Source organism: Abramis brama (genome assembly GCF_963993115.1).
Source record: "Abramis brama genome assembly, chromosome: 1".
NCBI classification, from domain to species: domain Eukaryota; kingdom Metazoa; phylum Chordata; class Actinopteri; order Cypriniformes; family Leuciscidae; genus Abramis; species Abramis brama.
In genome coordinates, this window is record NC_139963.1 from 76,119,021 (window position 1) to 76,132,576 (window position 13,556).

The 13,556-nt window shown below is 45.7% G+C and overlaps 1 protein-coding gene across 2 annotated transcripts in view; it reads right to left on the reverse strand.

Annotated features, from left to right (window-relative positions):
- The window catches only part of LOC311089647 (uncharacterized protein), an 83,270-nt gene that overhangs the window by 18,422 nt on the left and 51,292 nt on the right, over positions 1–13,556 (reverse strand). The gene's annotated exons all lie outside the window — the stretch shown is intronic.

The window sequence follows — 13,556 nt, forward strand, 5'->3', positions numbered from 1 at the left end:
GACCAAATTCCCTCCATATGAACTCCACCACCTCGGGGTGGAGTCTCCATTCCCCGGGCCTCAGCCCCTGCCTCGACAGGATGTCTGCCCCCACATTGCTGTCCCCAGGGATAAACATTGCCCTGAGTGAAAGAAGTTTCCCCTGGGCCCATAGAAGGACCTGATGCGCCAGTCTGCACAGAGGGCGCGATCTCAGGCCCCCTGTCGATTTATATATGACACCACCGACATATTGTCTGTTCGCACTAGAACATGATGGCCTCTGAGATCCAGAAGGAAATGTCTGAGGGCCAGACACACTGCCATCATCTCGAAGCAATTGATGTGCCAAGAAAGATGATGGTCCTTCCAAGTACCCCTGGTGTAGCGGCCTGCCATAATCGCACCCCAGCCTGTGAGGGAGGCATCCGTGGTTAGAATCTTTCTCTGACACGGTGCCCCCAACACAGGACCTAGGGACAGGAACCCTGGTTTCTTCCACATGACCAAAGAACGAAGGCATCTGCGCGTTACTTTGATCGTGCGAAAAGGGTTGCCCCTCGGGGAAAACCCTCTGGTCCTGAGCCACCACTGCAGGGCCCTCATGTACAGCAGGCCAAAAGGAATCACGTTGGACGCTGCTGCCATAAGGCCCAACACCCTCTGAAAGTGTTTGACAGTGATGGCCTGGCCTAGCTTGAGATTCGTTACTGTGTTCAAGATAGTATCTACCCGAGCAGGAGACAACTGTGCCCGCATCGTGATAGAATCCCACACTACCCCCAGGAAAGTGGTTCTCTGTAGAGGAATTAAGGAACTTTTCTTGGCATTGAGTCTTAAACCTAAGCACCTTAGATGGTTCAGAACAAGATCTCGATGTTCAACCGCCATCTCTACCGACTGTGCCAAAATGAGCCAGTCGTCGATATAAGAGGTATAGTCAACATTTTGAACCTGTATCTCCTCAGAGACCGGTTCAATACCCTTAGATCTATTATAGGTCGTAACCCCCCATCCTTTTTGGGAACTATAAAATACCGACTGTAGAACCCGGCTTCCCTTTCCTGAAGAGGAACTTGCTCTATGGCCTCCTTTGCTAAGAGGGACTGAACCTCTTGCTCCATAACCTGACCCTGCTGACCCTGCGTGCGCTCAGCTATCTTTATTTATTTATTTTTCTCTCGCGCGTCCGCGCCTTTGAGTTCATAAAAAGCTCAGGTGAGTAAGAATCAGTCAACAAACACGGTGAGTAATGTCTTGTCCTGTTATTGTCACCTGCACTTCATGTCACATGTTTAGTATAGCCTTCTCTGTCGACAATATAGGATTTATATGTGATAAATGTAAGGAGACAGTTAGGTTGACAGAGAAGATTTCAGAATTAGAAACACGCATCCAAACTTTAATTGAGGATAGTAAGAGTGCTAGTGCTTTAGATGTTTTGGATGCGCATAGTATAGTGAACACTTTACATGGCGCGGTTCCGGCTGAAGTAGAGCCCGTGCAGCCGGGCAAATGGGTGACAGTGAGGAATCGCTCTAGTCGCGGATCTAAAAACCACTCTTCCGTTCCGATTACCATAACAAATCGGTTTGCCCCGCTCAGTGAAACACCCACTGAGAATGATTGTGCCCTAGTTATTGGCGATTCTATTACACGGAACGTGAAAATAGAGACACCAACCACCATAGTCACATGTTTGCCGGGAGCCAGAGCGCCTGACATCAAAGCAAATTTAAAAGTGCTGGCTAATGCTAATCGTAAATTCTCTAAGATCATTATTCATGTCGGCACTAATGATGTTCGACTCCGCCAGTCGGAGATCACCAAAATGAATATTAAAGAGGTGTGTGAACTTGCAAGTACGATGTCAAGGACTGTAATTTGCTCTGGCCCCCTTCCTGTTCGCAGGAGTGATGAGATAGTTAGTAGATTGTGTTCGCTTAGCGGTTGGCTGTCTAAGTGGTGTCCGCTTAATAATATAGAATTCATAGACAATTGGAAAAGTTTTTGGGGCAAACCTGACCTGTTGAAAAGAGATGGTATTCATCCCTCCTGAGATGGTGCTGCTCTTCTCTCTAGTAATATGGCTCATAGTCTTAGAGCTCAAACATGACAATCTGGGGCTCAGGTCAGGAAGCAGACAGACTGGCTAAACCGACCGTCTGCTAGCGGCCTCGCGTCACCAAGGTCAGATAAATCCTATCACATAGAGCCTCTTTCACCTAGCTATCATCATATAGAGACTGTGTCTGTTCCCCGAATTTGGAAATCCAAAAAACGTTTAAACCCATCTAAGGTTAAAAATTTAATTGATGTTCAACAAATAAAAAACAGCTATATTACAGATGAGCAAATGCTAAAGCTTGGGTTGCTGAATATTCGATCGCTTACTTCAAAAGCACTCGTTGTTAACGATATGATTTCAGATAATAACCTAGATGTGCTGTGTTTGACAGAAACCTGGCTAAAACCAAACGATTACATTACTTTAAATGAATCAACCCCGCAAGATTACTGTTATAAACATGAGCCTCGTCTGAAACGCAAAGGGGGAGGAGTTGCTGTAATTTATAGTAATAGTTTCAAAACCACTAAGAAATCAAGTTTCAAATATAATTCTTTTGAAGCATTGGTGCTTAATGTAAAAATATATAGTGTAAACGATAAATCACGTTTGAGATTTGTGCTGGCTACTGTATACAGGCCACCAGGGCACCATACAGACTTTATCAAAGAATTTGCAGACTTTCTATCAGAATTAATATTGACTGCAGATAAAGTACTAAATGTTGGTGATTTTAATATACACATCGATAATGACAAAGATGCATTGGGATTGGCATTTAAAGACATTGTAAATTCAATTGGAGTTAGACAACACGTGTCAGGACCTACTCATCATCGTAATCATACTCTAGATCTAATATTATCACACGGAATAGATGTTGATGCCGTTGAAATTCTGCAGCAGAGCGATGACATCTCAGATCATTACCTAGTCTCGTGTAATTTGCATTTAGCCAAGGCTGCAAAGCCGACTCCGTGTTACAAATATGTGAGACCTATCACTTCTGCTACTAAAGATTGCTTTATTAATAATCTTCCTAATCAGTTTCATCATCTCAGCATCTCAGATAGCTTAGAAGAACTAGATATTACAACAGAAACGTTTAACTCTCTCTTTTCCAGCACTTTAGACACAGTTGCTCCGTTGCGCTTAAAGAAGATTAAAGAAAATAGTCCAACGCCGTGGTACAACGAGCACACTCGGGCCCTTAAGAGAGCAGCCAGAAAAATGGAGCGCAACTGGAAGAAAACAAAACTAGAGGTATTTCCCATTTCATGGAAAGAGAGCTCAATTACTTACAGAGAGGCTTTAAAAGCTGATAGATCTGCTTATTTTTCAACCCTATTAGAAGAAAATAAACATAATCCTAGGTATTTATTTGAAACGGTGGCTAAACTAATGAAAAATAAAGCTTCAAGCACCGAAGTTTCCAAGCAACACAGCAGTAATGACTTTATGAACTTCTTCACTTATAAGATTGATAATATCAGGGACAAAATTATAACTATGCAACCGTCTACTACAGTATCACATCAGGCAGTGCATTGTAGTCTCCCTGAGGAAAAATTTGATTCATTCGTTGCTATAGGAGAGGAAGAATTTACTAAACTCATTAAATCATCTAAATCTACAACATGTATGTTAGACCCTATACCGACTAAGCTACTGAAAGAAATACTTCCAGAGGTCATAGATCCTCTTCTTAATATCATTAATTCATCTTTGTCTCTAGGATACGTACCAAACAACTTCAAGCTGGCTATGATTAAACCGCTTGTTAAAAAAACGCAACTTGATCCTACAGAATTAGTCAATTACAGGCCGATCTCGAATCTACCTTTTCTGTCAAAGATATTAGAAAAGGCAGTATCCTCACAACTGTGTTCCTTTCTTGAAAGAAATGATATCTGCGAGGATTTCCAGTCAGGATTTAGACCGTACCATAGTACCGAAACAGCTCTCGTTAGAGTCACAAATGATTTGCTCTTATCATCCGATCGTGGTTGTATCTCTCTATTAGTGTTACTCGATCTTAGTGCTGCATTTGACACCATTGACCACAACGTTCTTTTAAATAGATTAGAACATTATGTTGGCATTACGGGAAATGCACTAGCATGGTTTAAATCATACTTATCTGACCGTTATCAGTTTGTAGCAGTAAATGATGAGATGTCTCATCGATCACAAGTTCAGTATGGCGTACCACAAGGCTCAGTACTAGGACCGTTGCTGTTCACTCTGTACATGCTACCCTTAGGAGATATCATTAGGAAACATGGCATTAGCTTTCACTGTTATGCCGATGATACTCAGCTCTATATTTCTTCAAAACCTAACGAAACTTATCAATTCACAAAATTAACGGAATGCATAGCGGATATAAAAAATTGGATGACTTGTAATTTCCTACTTCTAAATTCTGAAAAAACAGAGTTTCTAATTATTGGACAAAAAACTTCCTCACGTAATAATCTAGAATACTGTCTAACACTTGATGGCTGCTCTGTTAAGTCTTCGTCGTCGGTTAGGAACCTGGGTGTGCTCTTTGATACCAATCTTTCATTTGAAAGTCACGTGTCTAGTATCTGTAAAACTGCATTTTTCCATCTTAAAAATATATCTAAATTACGCCATATGCTCTCATTGACAAATGCGGAACAATTAGTTCATGCGTTCATGACCTCAAGGCTAGATTATTGTAATGCTCTACTGGGTGGTTGCCCTGCACGCTTAATAAACAAACTACAGCTGGTTCAAAACGCAGCAGCTCGAGTTCTTACCAGAACCAGGAAGTATGACCATATTAGCCCGGTTCTGTCAAAACTGCATTGGCTCCCTATTAAACATCGCATCAATTTTAAAATATTGCTGATCACTTACAAAGCACTAAATGGTTTAGCTCCGCAGTACTTGAGCGAGCTCTTAACGCATTATAGTCCGTCACGTCTATTGCGATCTCAAAATTCCAATATCAATATCAAAATCGACTGCTGGCGGTAGATCCTTTTCCTATTTAGCACCAAAACTCTGGAACAGTCTTCCTACCATTGTCCGGGAAGCAGACACACTCTGTCAGTTCAAAGTCAGATTAAAGACACATCTCTTTGACCTAGCTTTCACATAATATATTATAGACTTCTATAATTTAATGTTAGGCTGCATATATTAGGTCAGCCGGAACCGGGAACACTTCCCAAAAATCCTGATGTACTCGTTACATCATGAGAAGAATGGCATCTACGCTAATTTTAGTGTCTGTGTTTATCCCGAGGTTTTCCTGCAGCCTGCCGGATCCAGGCCGTATCCAGATCTGACGAAGGACCTTCGCCTGGACCGATGACAACGCAGTGCTGAAGTGCCAACTAGTCTCTCCCTATGGAGGATCCCACTACCACTCTACAGATAAGGTGTTGTCGGGAAAATTCGTTTCGCGTTCCTACCCCAAAGCAACAAAATAAAATAAAATTCTTTATCAAAAGTTATAAGGAAAGACAAGTACTTTGTTTAGGCTTGGCTTGTAGGGAATTCCAAACCTGCGTATATTCAAACGCACATAACTATAGAACCCATTCTAAATGCTCATGTGAACGCCATCAGCGTTTCTCACATCTTCGCGTTTAAAGTCTGTGTAGAGAGAATGGTGTCGTCTTAGCGGCCCCTAATTTAATAACAAATGATCATTGCGACGGAAGCAAATCAATCAAAACTAACTTTAGATGGAAATAACTTAACTCTGCTGTAAAGCCGAAACAATCTCTGTTACCTTAAATTATACGCATATCTCTGTGAAGCTGCTTTGGAACAATCTACGTTGTTAAAAGCGCTATATAAATGAAGATGACTTGACTTGACTTGACTCTGGGCTGACCAGTGTGTGAACCACCCCACTGAATCTTGGTGGACGATACTCGAACTGAATTCTGTACCCCTTTTCCACTGTGCACAGGACCCACTGAGATATATTTCGAAGACCCTTCCAGGTGTCTAGATAATCTACTAGCGGGATCAGTCTCTCGGGACTGACCTCGGGTGTTGTAATTGAAATATCGGTGGCCTGAAGCATTCGTTTGGCAGGAACTAACCGACATAATTTTATTGAAGGCCTCGTGAGAGGGAACGCAACCGACAGAGCCGCATTGTTTTCGGGCGGACACTGCGATTTGCGTTCGCTGAAAACCGATGTGTCCCGAAGCGCACGTAGCGGCGGGGAGCACAAATCGATTTCCTGAGGGCTCCGTGAAGGAGCTTGATGTTGTTGCTCTATCACGGGGGGGACCACCCTCAGAGGCCTGCGCAACGCGTCAGGACCTCTTTGCCGAAGCCTTCCTCGCCTGAATGACAGTCCTCAGATCTGTCCTAGGCCTTCGGCTGAGAGTGTTGCCCTCAGACCCAGACCTTCCTCGGGGGGGCACGAGAAGCAACACTCTCCTTCTTCTGCTTCTTCTGCTGGAACGACGGCGGGGAATGAGATGCTTTAGAGCGGCCGATTGTCGTTTCGTCTCCTGAAACAGATCGACGACAGTGTTGACTGCGTCGCCGAAAAGGCCAGAAGACGAAATCGGGGCATCGAGGAGGAAAGCCCTGTCCTTCTCCCCGATGCCCGACAGATTTAACCATAGGTGTCTCTCCGTGGCTACCAGTGCTGCCATAGAGCGGCCAATGGCGCGGGCCTTCTCTTTGGTAGCACGGAGAGACAAATCGACCGCTCGACGCATTTCTCGAATATCATCGAACGAAGCCTCCCCGCCGTTGTCCACCTCTTTTAGGAGGTCGGCCTGGTACGCCTGCAAAAGCCCCATAGTGTGCAGGCATGCACCAGCCCGACCTGCCGCCATATATGCCTTCCCAACAAGCGCCGAAGTGGTACGGCAGGGCTTGGAGGGAAGCGCCAGAGCTCTCAGGGACGATGCAGCATCGGGCGAGAGATGAGATGCAAAATTCTCTTCAACCCGGGGCATCGTCCCATAGCCCTTCTCTTTCGACCCCACAATACTGGAATATATATGTACATTGGGGCTGGAGAGACGAGAAGAGAAGGGCTTATTCCACGATCTCGACACCTCGGTGTGGAGATCGGGAAAAAACGGGAGAGACCGGCGTGAAGGTTGTGGCCGGGCTTGCAGGAAGCGCTCATCAAGCATACTTTTTTTCGTCGCTTCCTGCTTATCTGGGGGCCATTCTATATTTAATTTACCCACAGCCCGGGTTACAACCTCCAGCAACTCCTCAAAGGCAGGAGAATGTGATGATGGTGGTGCTTCACTTTCTCCTGCCTCGATGTTCAAACTATCTGACCCCTCAGAGCCAGACAATTCGAACATCGGGACCTCCTCGCGGGCGGAAGAAGCCGCTGGGCGGGCTTCCACCTCGCGAGCAGGACCGCGGGAACTGGCCGATGAATGTTGGGAAAGGGCCACGGCCGTCTCAACATTATCAGCCAGATCCTTTTGCGATCCCCATGAATGCAAGCGCCGCGCTGCCTCGACAGACGCGGGACTTGATCCATGGGGAGCGCGTGCCTGGCCTGATTCATCGAACAGACCGAGGCGGGAGCGGAGCGTTCTCAGGGGCATTAGATCACAGTTTGTACAGACAGCGCCCTCGAGCGCTGCCCGTGCATGCTCCACTCTGAGACAAACAACACAGAGCGCGTGTGTGTCACCCTCGCTCAAATAGCGCGGGCAAGGGGACGCACACTGTCTGAAATGCTTCTCTTTCTCCATCAAAATACCTTTACCGAACAAACAACACCAAATAAGACACACAGTCACATATAACGCTTGCTGAAGAACAGAAAGATAGCGCTGTTATGTTCCGGTGTCCTTTTTATAGCTTCCGCTTCACCGTCACATGCGACATCACGGGTGACGTCATCACGTAACACCAATCAAGATTGGACTAGTTCCATACAGGCTTCAAACGCGTCACGCTGAAGGCGTTCCCTAATGTGTCGATTCTCGAAGCAGCGTGAGTTCCGTCGAAAGGGAACAAAGGTTTATTTTAGTTCAGATTAACATTTGAGGGCAGCAATTGTATTCATAATGTCAAAATAATGTAATGTAATATGTAAATTGAAAGCATTTTATCCTACTATTCCCGCCAAACGTCCATGGTTGCAGACAGTAGTGTTACTACAGTAAATCCATGGTGAATGTTGCTGATCTGTGGACACTGGATAGTTCATTCATTGCACAGTTTATTCCTGGTTTCCACGTCAGCGCTGTTTGATTCGTTAATAACGGAGAAATGTGAATATTTCTCACTAGATCTCGCAGCGATGTTATTACTTCAGTGGCGAATTCAAATGCTTTATTTACTGGATCTCGCAGTAACAGTGTTGCTTGATCAGGCTCGCGCTGCACTGGTCCAAACTGATAAACGGTCCACACAAACACAATAACGAGTAGCTCAGTTTTCGTTTTCGTCTCTTCACCTGCACAAACCGCGCCCAGGCACGAAAGATAGCACCGTCTCTTTTCTTGTTAGGAAACCGGTGGACTCGATGTCCTGACTGGCTGGAGTTTTTGCAAGCTCCACAAACACAATAATTTACCATGACGATGATAAATTGAAATACAAAAACTACTGAAAACACACTGACTCACGACCGCTCTTACTGAATACCAACCTACTCTGCACTGAGCTGCGGCAGAGCTGCAGAGCATAGCACTCATCTCCCTCATGTGACGTAAAATGACGCGATGTTGAAAAAAAGCGCTCACTTTATCTACTAAATTGGTGTCCTTATGTCGTTTTAAAACATTTTAAATCCTGCATTATCTTTTCATATGATATTTTCATTCACGGCTATATATTCATTTTGATTTTTTTTTTTTACCTGCAATATGCCCTTTAAAAAGAACAACCTGGATGGGTCTGTCCTTAACAACTACAGACCCATATCAAATCTACCTTTCATCGGCAAAATAATTGAAAAAATTGTTTTCAATCAAATATCTGCTTTTCTGACCTCAACTTACTGTCTTGATCTATACCAGTCAGGTTTTAGAGAATACCATAGCACTGAAACAGCCTTGGTTAAAGTAGTCAATGACGCTGGAAAAATCACTGTTCTTATGCTGTTGGACCTCAGTGCGGCGTTCGACACTGTTGACCACAGCATACTAGTAGAAAGACTTGAATGCTGTGTGGGTCTCTCTGGCGCAGTCATCTGCTGGCTAAAGTCTTATTCAGAGGACAGGAGTTTCTATGTGTCTTTTGGTCATCATGCCTCAGCTCCTATGTTCCTAACAGTGTTGGGGAGTAACGGAATACATGTACCGGCGTTACGTATTTAGAATACAAATTATGAGTAACTGTATTCCGTTACAGTTACAGTTTAAATAGTTGGTATTTAGAATACAGTTACATTGTTGAAATCAATGGATTACATGACGATACTTCTCTGTTTCACGAGTTTATTCACTCTCTAAATAAATTAAGGCAACTCCATGCATTTCCCAGAAGCCTCAATATGAAAACGGAAAAATGCGCGGTTTGCGTGATCAGTCACAATGGAGTCGGAAGAGGAGCAGCGGGAGCTAGAGGTAGAGATGGAGCCGGAACAACAGAGCAGGGCAAGAATGCGTTTCTATCTTGGAAATTCAAACAGAATTTCACATTAAAGAAAGAGAAGGGAGAACGAAATATAACTGTGCAGTGCAACCTCTGCTTGCCAGCAACCAACCTCCTTTCAGCGTCGTCCAAAGACTCCACCTCCAATCTGAAGAAGAATCTTAAAGTTTTTTTTTTTTTTTTTTTTAATACGTGCAGTCAGAACTTGAAATAAATTGTCAGAACTTGAAATAAATTCTCAAAAAATGCATTAATACCAATAGTGATGCGTCTGTTTATATCCATACTGCCTTAATAAAGGAGTCCAGACATTAGAAAAATCGGTCTACATGCGTTTTATATATATTATGAGAGAAATAAACATGCGTGACACAAAAAAATCTTTAACTTTTAGGTGGCAAAAAAAAAAAAAAAAATAGGCCTATAGGCAAACCAAACCAAAAGTACTACTCACCGTATGAAGAAGGGTTGGCTCTCCACAGAACATAAAATATTTATTTTATTTTATTTTATTTTATTTTATTTTATTTTATTTTATTTTATTTTATTTTATTTTATTTTATTTTATTTTATTTTTCGTATTCACATTTATGAGGAAAGAAAAAACATTGTTATGGAAGAGACAGTTCTCTGTTACGGACGCGAGCGCTCTGAAAGCGCCACTAAAAGACTGCTTTAAAACTTTCACAGAGACCTCAAACAGAAAGCACAAAACCTTTCTTTAAAGTGAATTTCGTTTTGTATTAATTGTATCTTAATTTTAATCAATGTTTCAACAACCAAATTGCCTGGATTTAATAAGAAGTAAATAGCAGACAATAGCCTAGATAATCAGGAGGCGCCAGCACGTGAACTGGAGCTGGTCTCATAAATTAACGCCCGTTTCACACATACTCTGTTTGCAGTGTGTATGCGGTGCATATTATTATTTATTATTTTTTTTCCATACCCATGTTAACAGGTTAGATCTTTCACACTGCGGTCCGTGTATCCGTCCCAGTTGCGGTGCGTTTACAGCAGTGCAGAGATCGTTTCCGCACCGAGTCTATTTCTGCTGTGCCGCAAACGCTGAATTAATGTGACAGCGCATGTTTCGTGGTCAAAATGAACACAGATTGACCTGCAAATGTAGTAATCTCACCATAAATGCATTTAATTACATAAAATGTAGTAATACCATCATAAATGTAGGCTAGTTAATTAAATACTGCTTTTTTTCAGTCATCTTTTTACTTTAAGACCGGGGTAAAGCAAGGAAAACTAGGCCTACAGTTTACTTTAACAAGGCCAAATAATGAACAACACTCGTCTGATTCGTGGATGTTGAAAAAACAAGTTATTTGTGGCATGCAAGATTTATTGTATTCAAATTTAAATGCAAAAGAAAAGGCATGAGAGTCGGCTGTTCCCTTACGAGAACGTTCTCTCGTACTGCGTTGCAAACGCTGTGGGAAAACTCCTTTTCTCGAGAATATTGAAGCCTTTATTTTAAAACGCATTGCTGCAGCACAGGCGAGAGCATCAGGCTCGCACGAGCGAGCTGATAGGCTGTGCTGTGGGCAACTGCACGAACCAATGGCGGATCGGCAGAGGCGCGCGAACCAATCAGGGCACTTGGCACACTGCCAGTGTCAAGCGCGCGAAACTGCACGTGACCGTAGAATATAAATATAGAGAATAATCCGCCATTTGACAGATTTAATCTCCTTCAGCTCTCGACTCACCTCGTCGCTGATCTTCTCCGGATAAAGAAGCCGCTCGTCGTCGAACAGCCGTCCAGCGGAACAGCTTCGCATCCCGGCATCTGCTAGCTGAGCGTTTCCCTGTGGCATCCGACGAGTATCCTTTTTTTCTCTCTTCTAAAAGAGCAAAATTGCTGTTTTCACAGCGCGCGGCGTTGTTGCAAATGCCGCTCTCTATCTGCGAATCCTGCGGGGTTCCCCTGCATGTGTCTGACAGACATACACAGTGTGCTGCCTGTCTCGGCCCTGAGCACGCCGAGTCAGCGCTCACTAAAGGCGGCTGCCTTCTCTGCGACGGGATGCCTGTTTCTACTCTCCGCTAGAAACGGAGTGAGTGATTCCGCCCATCTTCCATCTTCGGCGCCCCGCGAGCCCCGTAGGAAGAAGCGGCGCGATCAGAGGCGTCCTGAACGCGGTGAGTTTAGCGAATGCACGCCGGGCCTTTCTCCACGTGCTTCGCCCACGCCCTCTTCTCCAGTTCTGTTCTCTCAGAGCGACCAACACCCCTCGTCTGAAGCGGCGGGACTCGTCTCTTTTGGCGGATCTGTTGAAGAAATGGATGACGCAGTTTCTGTGGCGGCATCTGAGAGTGAGGATTGGTCGGGCTCCGCGGACCCCGCCCCCCCCCCTCTCAGTTAGATCCTTCTGACACCCGAGCGAACATCGACGCCGAACTCTTCCGTGTCATGTCTCGCGCTGTCAACGAGTTGGGACTCGACTGGCTTTCCCCAGCCGAGCCTGCCAGAAGCCGCCTCGACGAGTGGTACCTGCCGGGGCGCCAACAGGCCCCTCGTCAGCGCGCCGCTCCATTTCTGCCCGAGGTCCACGAGGAGCTCACTAAAAGCTGGCGCGCGCCCTTTTCAGCGCGAACGCGCTCATCTGCTTCTTCAACGCTCTCCACTGTTGACGGCGCTGACGAAAAAGGTTATGTGTGTCTCCCCCCACTGGAGGAAGCGGTCGCTGCACACTTATGCCCTCCCACTGCAGGAAGTTGGAGGTCTGTGCACCCATCCAAGCCGTGCAGAACCACTTCGGCCATTGCCAGCCGCGCTTATGCTGCCGCCGGTCAAGCCGCCTCTGCTCTTCACGCCATGGCGACCCTTCAAGTGTTTCAGGCGAAGCTCCTCCGCTCCATGGACGAGTCAGGCCCTGACCCAGACACTTTTAAGGACCTCAGAAGTGCGACGGATTTGGCGCTACGGGCCACAAAGACCACCGCTCAAGCCCTGGGCCACAACATGGCCAGCCTGGTTGTTTTAGAGCGCCACCTGTGGCTGACTTTGACTGAGATCAGGGACGCAGACAAGACCGCCTTCCTCGATTCTCCAGTCACAGCATCTGGTCTCTTCGGCCCATCTGTCAGCGGCTTCGCAGAACGCTTCACTGAGGCTCAGAAAGCTTCCAGCGCTATGAAGCATTTTCTACCAAAACGCTCCAGTTCGGTCCAACGGCGCCCCAAGAGCACGCCGCGACCTGAGAGGGTAGCTTCACAGGTCCTCCAGCCCCGCCCAGTGGCTGAGACCAGCCAGCGCCTGAAGCATGCAAAGCGGTTCCCGTTCCCTAAGCGTCAGGGCTCGCGGCCGAAGCTCACGCTCGATCACGAGCCCAAGAAGCCGTCCTAACCGGCATAAAGAGGGGTCAGTACTAACCCTAACCCTAACCCTAACCCCGGACCAGCCCCGAAGATCGCTCGAGTGCTACACTCAGCCCCCTCTTCAGTTCAGGCGGTTTTAAATGCAGTACATGGGCCCGTCACCTGTCACGCACCCCTGCACACAAACGCTGTTTTAACAGCGACCCACAAAAAGCACAAATCGAGCAAAATTTCTCGCTCACATACATGTCAGTTCGAACCCCCAACTCCGGGCGTTCCAGATATGATAATGCCTCTGGCTCTGCGGGCTCTAGCTTGGCAAGCTATCCCTGGAGTTTCAGAATGGGTAATGAACATCATAAAGCGCGGTTACTCGCTTCAGTTCGCCCGCAGACCACCACGTTTTCGCACGGTTATACAAACCACGGTAAGGAGCACACTGAGTCATGTCCTCCGTACCGAAGTGTTAAGTCTGCTGGCCAAAGGGGCCATCGAGAAGATCCCCCCTTCTCAGAGCGAGTCAGGTTTTTACAGCCGTTACTTTCTTGTTCCAAAGAAAGACGGCGGCCTGAGACCCATTTTAGATTTCAGA